At 35.5% G+C, this 12,018-nt stretch overlaps 1 protein-coding gene across 1 annotated transcript in view; it reads left to right on the top strand.

The window, feature by feature from the left end:
- Positions 1-12,018, top strand: part of LOC150108383 (uncharacterized) — a 292,228-nt gene that overhangs the window by 87,894 nt on the left and 192,316 nt on the right. The gene's annotated exons all lie outside the window — the stretch shown is intronic.

Below are 12,018 nucleotides of genomic sequence, written 5' to 3'. Positions count from 1 at the left end.
CATGTACATAATAATATAAAAAAAGTTGGAAAAAAAATCCTTGATATTTTTAAAATTCTTAAGAATTTTAAAGGATTTAATTTTAAGAATTCACACATTTTGTAAATAATTTTAAGTTTTTGTATAAATTAAGTTTTTTTATAATAAATAATTTATTAATTAAAAATATTTATTATAAATATGCCAGTCTGGTTAGCCAGGTGGTTAATATGTCCGTTCTCCAGCCAACAGGATGCAGGATTGGAATCCCACCATAGACTTGGATGTTTGTAATCATCTGTAGGTGGTGGATGACTTTCATTTTCCAATGTGAAAACACTGTTTCTCTTAGTGGAGGTATGGAGTGATTTGAAATAGTTCCATGTTTTGTTTGTAGAGTGGGGGGTTTCCAGATTATGAAATAAATAAAACTTTTTCTAAAAAATTAAAAATTAATAAAAAAAAAAAATCATTCTCAACCTATGGTACCAATGTATTATAGGATTTCAACCTTTTGAGGGTGCAAGTCATATTAAAACATTAATTAATGCTGAATAATTTATTAATAACTACATATTTTAAAGTCTGGGTGTGAATACGTATCAGTTGTGGCATTCCTATTAGTTTCATGTGTTGAATTTGTCTTTTTGAAATTGCTTTCTGACAAAAGTTTGTTTTCATATTTAGTTTAATGATGAAACAACAAATAATAAAATATGTATTACGGTTTATGGTGGAATTTTACGACTACGAGTATAGTGATAAAAGGAACAGAGTTTAATAGTTATTGTGGAAGAAAAGCTTGGTGAAGAACAAGCTGGATTCAGGCCAAATAGAGGCTGTCAGGATCAGATCTTCACTTTACGACAAATAGTCGAGAAAGCATGGGAATATAACAAAGATCTGTATTAAAGTTTTGTTGATCTGGAAAAGGCATATGACAAGGTGCCAAGAGAAAAGCTATTCAATACGCTGCAGTTATATGGTGTCAATGGGGCATTATATCAAGCAATACTTAGTCTTTATTTGAGTTGTAAGTCAGCAGTTAGAATTGAAGGAAGTACAGGAAGATGGTTTAATGTTAAATCTGGTGTGAGACAAGGATGTACATTATCCCCTCTGTTATTCATTATCTATATGGATCACATTGTGAAGGAAAGTGGTATTAAACATGATATCAAAATTGGAGATGTTAATGTCAGCTCTTTGCTTTATGCGGATGATGTTATACTTCTAAATAAATCCGCTACAAGTCTGCAAGATTCTCTGACTAAATTGAATAGATGTTGTAATAGATATGGTATGAGGTCAGCAATAAAAAGACAAAGACAATGAAAATAGGCAGAATCATTGAAAATTTCAACTGTGTTGTGAATGGAGAACCTGTGGAACAAGTGAAACATTTCAGCTATTTAGGCACGATTTTTACTGAAGATGGTAAATTAAATATAGAAATAGACAACAGAATCAGCAAAGCTGGTATGGTGGGAAGTCAATTGAATAAATTCATATGGAATAAGAGAGAAATTAGTTGGAACACTAAACGAGCTGTATACAAGACAGTGTTCAAACCAGTTTTAACTTATTGATCTGAGAGCTGGGTCAGAAGTAAAACACTTGACCAAAGACTAGAGACCGCAGATATGAGAGTCCTGAGAAAGATTATAGGCGTGAACAGATGGCATCAATGGCAGTGTCATATTAAAAACGAGGATATTAGGAAAGAACTTGACATTGTCAGCATCCAGAAATGCGTTAGCAGAGCTAATCTCAGGTGGTATGGTCACTTAAACAGAATGGGAGAGGAAAGATTAGCAAAACAAGTGTTCTCTGCCAGGTTGGCAGCAAAACGACCCAGAGGAAGACCAAGATATAGGTGGATTGATACGTTACAAAGTGCTTTAGACGATAGAAATATAAGATCTGATAATGTTGGAGTGTTGACAAGTAACAGACTGATTTGGAGGAAAATTGTAGATAAGAAATTAATAATGTAATTTTTTTCATGTAGTACTATCATATCCTGTACACCCCTTGAGGGTACATGGCAGGAATTTGATGATGATAATGATAATAACTACATATTTTAAAGTCTGGGTGTGAATACGTATCAGTTGTGGCATTCCTATTAGTTTCATGTGTTGAATTTGTCTTTTTCAAATTGCTTTCTGACAAAAGTTTGTTTTCATATTTGGTTTAATGATGAAACAACAAATAATAAAATATGTATTACGGTTTATGGTGGAATTTTACGACTACAAGTATAGTGATAAAAGAAACAGAGTTTAATAGTTATTTGGATTGAAATATGGGGGGGGGGGGAACACCTTTTGCCACAGCGAATGTGTGGCTTTTTCAGGGTAGGAAATGAAGTAAAGATTATAACTATGAAAATTTAAAGACTCGGATAAACTATTTGAGTTTTAACAATTGAAGAATGAGGAACATTCGTCATCAGTCTTCTAGGATTATTTGGAGGTAATTGTTAGAAAAGTTAAGCTCAGTTGATGTTGAAAGTTTTAATTGATTTCCAGACATCAATTAAGATAAGTCCCTGTTTTTTTGTTAATATTTTATTTTTATAATTATATATTTTACCAGAATATAGAAACTCTGGCGCATATTGCACAGTGTTGTTGTGGCATGCACGGAGTAATGTCAGAAGCACAATGTAGTAGTGAGAATTGCAGAGAATATGTCTAAAAACAAAGGTGGGATAACAGCATTAGGACTCTAATATCAGGATTGAGGAAGCCTGACCTTGCAGGAAATAGAGAAGATGAATTAGTTATCTGTGTACAAGTTCTGGGCAACCATATGAAGGCTGTCTCCTATGTTGAAAACCAAGACTTGGTGTGGCTTCTTCAAGAAGAATGGCACATTATTCCTCTGAAACTATATCCTTCAGAGGTGTATGGTGTCATCAAAGTTATATGAACTTATTAAGCTTTGGACTCGCTAGGCTGAATTCACGGTACTTTCTTTGGATGCTTGTAGCCACTTGCAATATGGAGAACTTACCAAGAATTACTTCTCAATTTTCTCCAAGTCTGGAGTTGGATACTACAGAATATTGTTGGAATTTTGACTTCTTATGGTAGCCAGCCTGGTTGGCCGAGTGGTTAGTATACCTGCTTTCCAACCAATAGGTCATGGGTTCATATCCCGCTGCAGGCATGGATGTTTATGATAGTCTTACCTTGTATTGCTATAACCTTTGATATGGCACAGTATGACCTTTGCTATCCTTGTGCCATTAAAACCATAAATTGTCATCAGCTTCTTCTGGCCCTACATGGGGGGTGGAGTCACAGTATGTAGCATTGATTTAAATGTGAAGGTAGAAAAATAAAAATACATTTACACCTTTCATGGAAAAGCTTCACTTAAAGCTAGCCCACCTTCTTGGTCATCTAAAAGAAATTAATAAAAATGTTAAAAAAAAATAGAACCCCTATTTTTCTATTTTTATGTGTGTTTTCTCAACATAGTTGTTGGCAGAGGGGTAGACTTTACTAGGAATTATTATAGAACATGGTGGTTTCCTGTTGCCTCTTTGCGCTGGCCTGGCTGGCTGAGTGGTTAGCGTATCTGCTCTCCAAAAAGGCTTCAGGTTTGAATCCCACCGTGGGCATGGATGTTTGTAATTCTCTGGAAAAAATAGTGGTCGTGGTCGGCAGTAGATGGCGTTGGTGGTTTGAGTGGTGAAGACAGAGTTGTAGAGTAGGTGCCCTCCCTCCCTCGATGAGTCTTTGGACTCCCTGGAGGTGTCAAATAATAATAAAATAGTACTGTGTCTGTAGATATGTGTGCTCATGAAGGGGGCAGTTTGTACATTGAAAAATCTGAAATTTCTTGGAGAAAAACCCATCACCTCCATATAAGATTTGTTAACTCACCTTTGATTGAAAAGCCTGATAAAGGTTCCTCATATCAAGATGATATTTCTTTTCAACTAAAGCACACCATCAAATCTGAGCTGTGGAGGCTCCAGTGTATTGTAGGTCTGCAAAAATCTTTTATCGCCGGGCTGGTTGGCTGAGTGGTTAGCATATCCACTTTCCAAAAGGCTGCGATTTCGAATCCCTCCGTGGACATGGATGTTTGTGATTGTCTGTTAAAATACTAGTAGTGGTGGTGGTCAGCAGTAGATGGCACTGGTGTAGATGATGAAGGTAGTTACGGTTGATGGATTGGTGGAGACAGAGTTGTAGAGTAGGTACCCACCCTCGATGAGTCTTTGGACTCCCTGGAGGTGTGAAGTGATAATCATAAGTAATAATAATAATAAAAAAATAATAGAGCTAATGTGTGGTGGAGAGAAGACATATTCCTTTTATTTCACTATTATCAGATTCATGACATTTTTGAAATAAAATGAAATAAAAGTTTGGTAACAGGTCTTTCATCATAGCCATTCTTTTGTAATCTCACAGCAAGAAATTTGAGTTCTTTGACTAATTCGTCATCTCCTTAGTGACAATGGCAGGCTTGGACTCCTGATATTGATATGATCCATAGATTTTGATTATCATGATGATGCAATTGGCATAGAAATATCTGTTAATGTGGGTTGGTTTATGTTGTAATATTTAGCTTGTCTCAGGACTGAGAAAAACCTGACATCCAGAAAGGAAAGTAAACCATCAGTTTTTAATTCTGCCATAAAGTTGATATTTGGACGTTGGTTGTTCAGATAAGGATCAAAGCTGTATAACTGAGAGGAGACCTCTACATAGCCTTTAAAGGAATGCGGAGAACTGACCAGGGCTTCTGACTTAATGTCCAATCCTCGCCTTCTCATAGTGCACTCTGTTGGGTATCTACCTTGATCCTGAATGAACAAGGATGGGCTTACAATTTGGTATTTAGCCAACCAAATTGTATTCTTATTGGCTTAAACCAAAAATAAAAAATGATGGTACAACATGACAAAATTTCATGACGGCTGCGGTTAAACAAGGACCCCGTTGTTTTCGCTAGGGAACCAGGGCGAACAGTGAAAAGTCAGCTACTGGAACAAATCTGAAAACACACCCCAACTCAAAATTACCAGAATTAAAGATTGGTACTATCAACATAAGAAGCCTGAATGGCAAACAAATGTAGTAACTAGCTGAGGAATTAGGTAAGTACCAGATAGACATAATAGGGCTGACTGAAACAAAAAAGACAAAAACTGGTGAGATCTTTCTGAGCAATAAATACAAATTGTTATATTCAGGCAATAACAATCGAGGAAAAGAAGGAGTAGCCATAGTATTCAACACAAAATACGAGGCTAGTCTTCTTGCATGGCAGGCAGTCTCAAGTAGAGTGATGTGGGCAAATATCAGAATGGGGAATTGGACAATGAGACTTATTTGTGCCTATGGTCTCACAAAGTTCTACTAAGGTAGAAGTGGAGGAATTTTTTGAGGCTTTAGAGAAAGCAACTGACACGATGAAAAAGGAAAAGTTGGTCCTTGTTGAGGATCTAAATAACAGAGTAGGAAATGATTGTCATACATACAAAAATATTTTTGGAAAATTTAGAGCAAAGCTAATAATAATGGCAAATACCTGTTGGATTTCTGCTAAGGACATGGACTAGTTATTACTAACACAATGTTTCAATATAAAATGTGCACAAATGGTTGAGAGAAGAGGCAAGGAATAAGAAAAGTCTCATTGACTACGTTATTGTTGATAGTGATGTTTTCTCCTTGGTGCAGGACACCAGAGTGTACAGAGAATTTGAAATTGGAAGTGATAACTATTTAGTCTTGAGCAGGATAAAATTGAATTTCATATTCAAAAGAACAACATGTGAGAAATTTTTAAAGCAAATAAAAGTTGAGCAGCTCTCAGATGTAAACTGTAGACTAAAATACACAAAGATTATTGAAGAAAAAATGAAAGAGTTTGAGAACAGAAACCAAACCTTGGAGATTCAGTGGCAAGCCTTGAAGAAACCCTGATTGATTCAGCCAGAGAGGCATGTGGTGAGGTTGCCTGCAAGGATAGAAAAATCAGAACTCCATGGTGGATGCAGGAAATTAAAGAGGCAGTGAAAGGAAAGCATATCAAAAGTTCCAGGCAAATAAGTCAGCTTGTGCTCTTAGAGAATACAGAGACAAATGTAAGATAGCTAAACAAAAGTCATGGGAGGACTTTGGCAAGAACAGAGAAAATAAATATCAAGAAGGTGCCAAAATATTCTGGAAGTTGTTGAAGAAGCTTAGAAATGGAGGAAAGAGTGCTGTAAAAGGAGTTAGAGATAAATAAAAAGGTGACATGGAAATGGAAGAAAAAGATATCCTTGAAGTATGGAGTAATTACTTCAAAAAATTGCTAAATGAAACAAGCAGTGATAGCACAGTGGTAAAAAACACTCAACAGGCATACAGTCAGGAATACATATCCATACTTGAAGTAGAAAAAGCCATCAAAGGCTTGAAATGTGGAAAGGCAGCAGGAGTAGATGATATTTGACCAGAAATGCTGAAGTATGGTGGTTTAAAAGTCTTACAATAGCTGCGCTCCATAGTTCAGAAGGCCTGGACAGAGGGACGAATTCCTGATGATTGGAGTAGAGCTGTCATAGTACCCATATATAAAAAGGGAAATAAAACTGAATGTGAGAATTACAGAGGTATTTCCCTACTGAGTGTTCCTGGTAAGATTTATGCAAGTATACCTTGAGAAACGGTTGAGAAGAATTGTGGAAGAACAAGCTGAAGTCAGGCCAAATAAAGGCTGTCAGGATCAGATCTTCACTTTACGACGAAAGTTGAGAAATCATGGGAATATAATAAAGATCCATATTTAAGTTTTGTCGATCTGGAAAAAGCATATGACAAGGTGCCAAGAGAGAAGCTATTTAATACGCTACAGTTATATGGTGTCAGTGGGGCATTATATCAAGCAATACTTCAATTCTAACTTCTGACTTACAACTTTATTTGAGTTGTAAGTCAGCAGTTAGAATTGAAGGAAGTACAGGAAGATGGTTTAATGTTAAATCTGGTGTGAGACAAGGATGTACATTATCCCCCTCTGTTATTCATTATCTATATGGATCACATTATGAAGGAAAGTGACATGATATCAAAATTGGAGATGTTAATGTCAGCTCTTTGCTTTATGTGGACGATGTTTTACTTCTGAATAAATCTACTACAAATCTGCATGGTTACCTGACTAAATTGAATAGCTGTTGTAATAGATATGGTATGAAGGTCAGTAATAAAAAGACAAAGACAATGAAAATAGACAAAATCATTGAAAATGTCAACTTCGTTGTGAACGGAGAACCTGTGGAACAAGTAAAACATTTCAGCTACTTAGGTACGATTTTAGTGAAGATGGTAAATTAAATATGAAAATAGACAGCAGAATCAACAAAGCTGGTATGGTAAGAAGTCAATTGAATAAATTCATATGAAATAAGACAGAAATTAGTCCGAACACGAAATTAGCTGTATACAAGACAGTGTTCAAACCAGTTTTAACTTATGGATCTGAGAGCTGGGTCAGAAGTAAAACACTTGACCAAAGGCTGGAGACTGCAGATATGCGAGTCCTGAGAAAGATTATATAAAGGTGAACAGATGGCATCAATGGCAATATCATATTAAAAACGAGGATATTAGGAAAGAACTTGACATCGTCAGTATCCAGGAATGGGTTAGCAGAGCTAATCTCAGGTGGTATGGTCACTTAAACAGAATGGGCGAGGAAAGATTAGCAAAAGAATTGTTCTCTGCCAGGTTGGCAGGAAAACGACCCAGAGAAGAACCAAATATAGTTGGATTGATACGCTACAAAGTGCCTTAGACGATAGAAATATAAGATCTGACAATGTTGGAGTCTTGACAAGTAAAATACTGATTTGGAGGAAAATTGTAGATAGGAAGTTAGTAAAGTAAAGAACAACATGGAAAATGTAAATTTTTCATGTTGTTCTATCATATCCTGTACATCCCTTGAGGGTTCATGGCAGGAATTTGATGATGTGTTTTACCATTATAAATAATTGTATGTGAGTAAATGACACTGGTAGATTCTTTGATATGACATGAAAGGAATTATTCTTCAAGATAGGGCAGTGGCATATTTATCTGAATTGATGACATTATTTGTGTTGGAAGAATAATCAACTGAGATATTCCTTTTTATTTCAAAGCTTCTGTAAATTTGGCCTATGTAAGGAAGACCAAGAGAACAAAGAATTCTGTGAACACCCAAATGGATAAAGGGAGTGGTTGCTTTTTTTGGAGATCGAAGCATACATTTTAAGGAGGCTGCCTATGATTTGATGGGCTTCTGGGCAACTGTTAATTATGAGCAATTTTAATGAAGATATTTCCAATATAAGAGATGGAAATGCAGTCTACTCATTAAAGACAAACTAGCTGGGCTGAAACCAAAGGTTTTTTTTTTTTTTTCTATTTTTATCGTTTTTTGATATCTTGATTTCAAAATAAACAAAGAGAATGAAATTTCATTGGACATTTACTGAAACTTACTAACACTGGATGCTTATTTCATTCCTCATCTCTTCACTATTCTTGTAGATGAGCTTATATGTTGGTTAGACATACTTCTAATTTTTTAGGAAATGACAATGTAAACTAAATTATTAAGATTATTCCTTGAATCAACCTCAGCTCTGAAAAACTTCCTAAACCTTAACAAATTTGAGTGCATGAGACCCCCCCCCCCCCAAAAAAAAAAAAAAAAAACTGGGAAGCATACATTTTAAGATTGTCAGTCTAACAGCCAAGACAATCCAATTTAGCCTGCTAGAAGGCTCCTTTTAGGACTCTAAGACTTACTTCAGATGACTTTCTCCAGTCTCATTTTAGTGTGAGTGCCTGCGTGTGCATATCATTGTGACAGAACCAAAGTAGAAAATCTTCAAGAGGAATGCAGAGAGGAGTACATATCAATACTTAGGTAGAAATCTGTCAAAAACTTAGAATATGGGCAGCTACTGGAGTAGATGATATTCAACAAGAAATGCTTAAGTATGGAGGTATAAATGTTTTGCAGTGGCTAAATAAAAGCACTGCATAATTCAGAGGACCTGGTCAGAAGGTCAAATTCCCAGTGATTGGAATAGCGCTGTCACACTACCATGTATAAAAAATCGAATAAAGTGAATAGGAGGTTATAGAGGAATTTCTCTTAGTGTTCCAGGTAAGATTTATGCAAGCATACCTGAACAGAAGTTGAGAAAGATTGTGGAAGAGAAACGTGCAGAAGAACAACCTGGGTTCATGCTAAATAGAAGTTATCAAGATCAGATTTTCACTTTAAGACATTGTCATATTCCAATGGTTTCTCATAGTTGAGAAATCTTGGGAATATGAAAAGGATCTGTACTTGAGTTTTGTAGATCTGGAAAAGGCATATGGCAAGATGCCCAGAGAAAAGCTTTTCAAAACATTACAATTATGTATGTATGGACAAATGGAACATTATATAGAGCAATATATAGTCTGTATTCAAGTTGTCATTCAGCAGTTATAATTAAAGGAAATACAGAAGGTGGTTTGATGTAAAATCAGGGGTAAGACAAGGATGCACATTATCTCCATTCTTATTCATCATTTATATGGATCACATTATAAAAGAAAGTGATATCAAGCCTGATATTAATATTGGAGATGTGAATCTTTGCTTTATGCAGTTGATGTATTCTTAAACACATCTAGTGCAAGTCTCTAGGATTCACTAATTAAATTGAATAACAGCTGTAACAAATTTGGCATGAAAGTCAACAATAAAAGATCAAAACTATGAAAATAGGCAGGAGCATAGAAAACTTCATCTGCATTCTCAGTGGAGATCCTATATAACAAGTAAAATATTTCTGCTATTTAGGCACAGTTTTTAGTGAAGATGGCAAATTTAATTTGGAAATATACAATGCAATAAGCAAAGTTGGTATGGTGTGTAGCCAGCTGAATAAATTTATATGGAATAAGAGAGAAATTAGCCAAAACACCAAACTAGCAGTATATAAGATGGTGTTTAAACCAGTTTTATGGATCTGAGAGTTGGGTTAGAAATTAAGCACTTGATCAAAGACTAGAGACCATAGACTGTTCTGAGAAAAATTAGGGGAGTGAACCGATAGCTCAATTGCAGAATCATCTTAAAAATAAAGATATTAGAAAGGAATTTGATGTTATTAATATTCAAGAATGTGTTAGCTGTTTTGCTAACTTGCTGACACATTCAAGAATATGTCAGCAGGTTAGCAAAACAAGTGTTTGATGCCAAAGATGGCAGGAAAGAGACCCAGAGGAAGACCAAGGTCTAGGTTTACTGATTTGCTCAGAAATGCCTTAGAAACACAAAATGTTGGATATGACAATATTGAAATGACAAGTAACAGATTGATTTGGAGGAAAATTGTTGATAAGAGATTAATAATAATGTAAACTTAATCATGTAATGCTGTCATAGTAACCTGAACACAGGGTACATATCAAGAAGTTGATGATGATGATCTATTTATACACAGACACAACAATTATGACATATTTAACAATGCCAAATTAGATATACTTAAATTTTAATTAACATATCTTACAGCCATAATAGCCAATTCCTTTTATTAAAGTCTTACATAAATTCATTGATTCCACAACCAGTTATTTAAGACTATTTCCATATATTTTGCACCAAACAGTAAAAAAGTAAGAACTTTTTGTATTTTTGTTCTCTCTTCACTATGTTTTTTTATGTTCTCTAGTACAGCATTTCCCAAACTATGTTCTGCGGAAAGTGAATAAGTGTTTAGTGAAAAATTAATATGAACCTGGAATGGTTTTAAATGCTGCGACAAGTTCAAACATGTTTGAAAATCAGGTGCTCCTCACTTTGCATGTGGATTGTGCTATTACGGCACAATGGCCTTGACTTGGCTGCCTGCGGTTGTCAACACCTCTGAGCATGAGTGAAGTACGGAGGTATCTATTCTAGGAAACGTGTGGTCACAAGCAGGGTCAATGCAGTCCAGTACGCCTGTAGTGTGTGCTGTCACATTTTTGCAATGCGATGCAGCATACTGCACCGATAGTGTGTGCTTAGCTTTACATTAAATATGAGACCGATGATACTTGACACTAACCAAGGTGTTCTGTTAAAATTTCAGCATTTGTGAAGTGTTCCATTGTAGGAAAAGTTGAGAAATGCTGTCCTAATAGACCAAGGGTTAGCTAAATGCAGAAAACATTATTATTATTATTATATGGTTATCTCTATGAGGTCTCACTGTGGAGACCTACACTAACCTTTATACACACACATCATAACTTTACTTAAACTTATTCACCATTAGGATGCTCATAACTACATCTGGCAATCCATTTCACTCATTCACCACTGTCCAATAAAAGAACCTAGTAAGCACACTCTTACACAACTTCCAGGGGTAATCCCTTGCAGTCCCACTACACTTCATGTATATTGAAAAATCTCTTTTATGTCACACTTATAGAATTACTTTAGTGACTTTTCTGAAGTTTCTCTCGTCTGCCTATTACCTAAACTATGCAACCAATATGATTTCAATCTGTTCTCATAGGGAGCATTTTGCAGACTTGTCACCATCTTGGTCACTTGTCTCTGAATCCTCTCTACCAACTGCTGATCCTCAAGAAACCGAGGTGACCAAATCTGTGCACAGTAGTCAAGATGTGGTCTAATCATAGCCTTATAAAGAGGGATAATAATGTACCTATTTTTACTTTTCAGTATAATATTTAACATCCAAGTAATCCTTTGACCTATTTTACTAACTTTTGCAATATTCCCTCTTAGTGTTAACTCTGTATTCCCATCACTCCCAGATCCCTAGTCTCATCAATTTCGTGCAATCCAGTAGCATGTAATCTTTTCAGCCTGAAGTGTATAACCTTATGTTTTGCAACATTAAATTGACACCATTATCTTTGCTCACACCAGTTTATTTAAATCCTCCTGCAGCATATCTACAGTACGTCACTTTTATCAACTAAATATCTTCTTCCCTTAAATCTTTCC

Source organism: Typopeltis vanoorti, chromosome 3 (genome assembly GCF_054136105.1).
Source record: "Typopeltis vanoorti isolate ZY-2024b chromosome 3, IOZ_Tvanoo_1.0, whole genome shotgun sequence".
Classification (NCBI taxonomy): Eukaryota; Metazoa; Arthropoda; class Arachnida; order Uropygi; family Thelyphonidae; genus Typopeltis; species Typopeltis vanoorti.
This window is presented reverse-complemented; position numbering and strand designations above follow the sequence as displayed.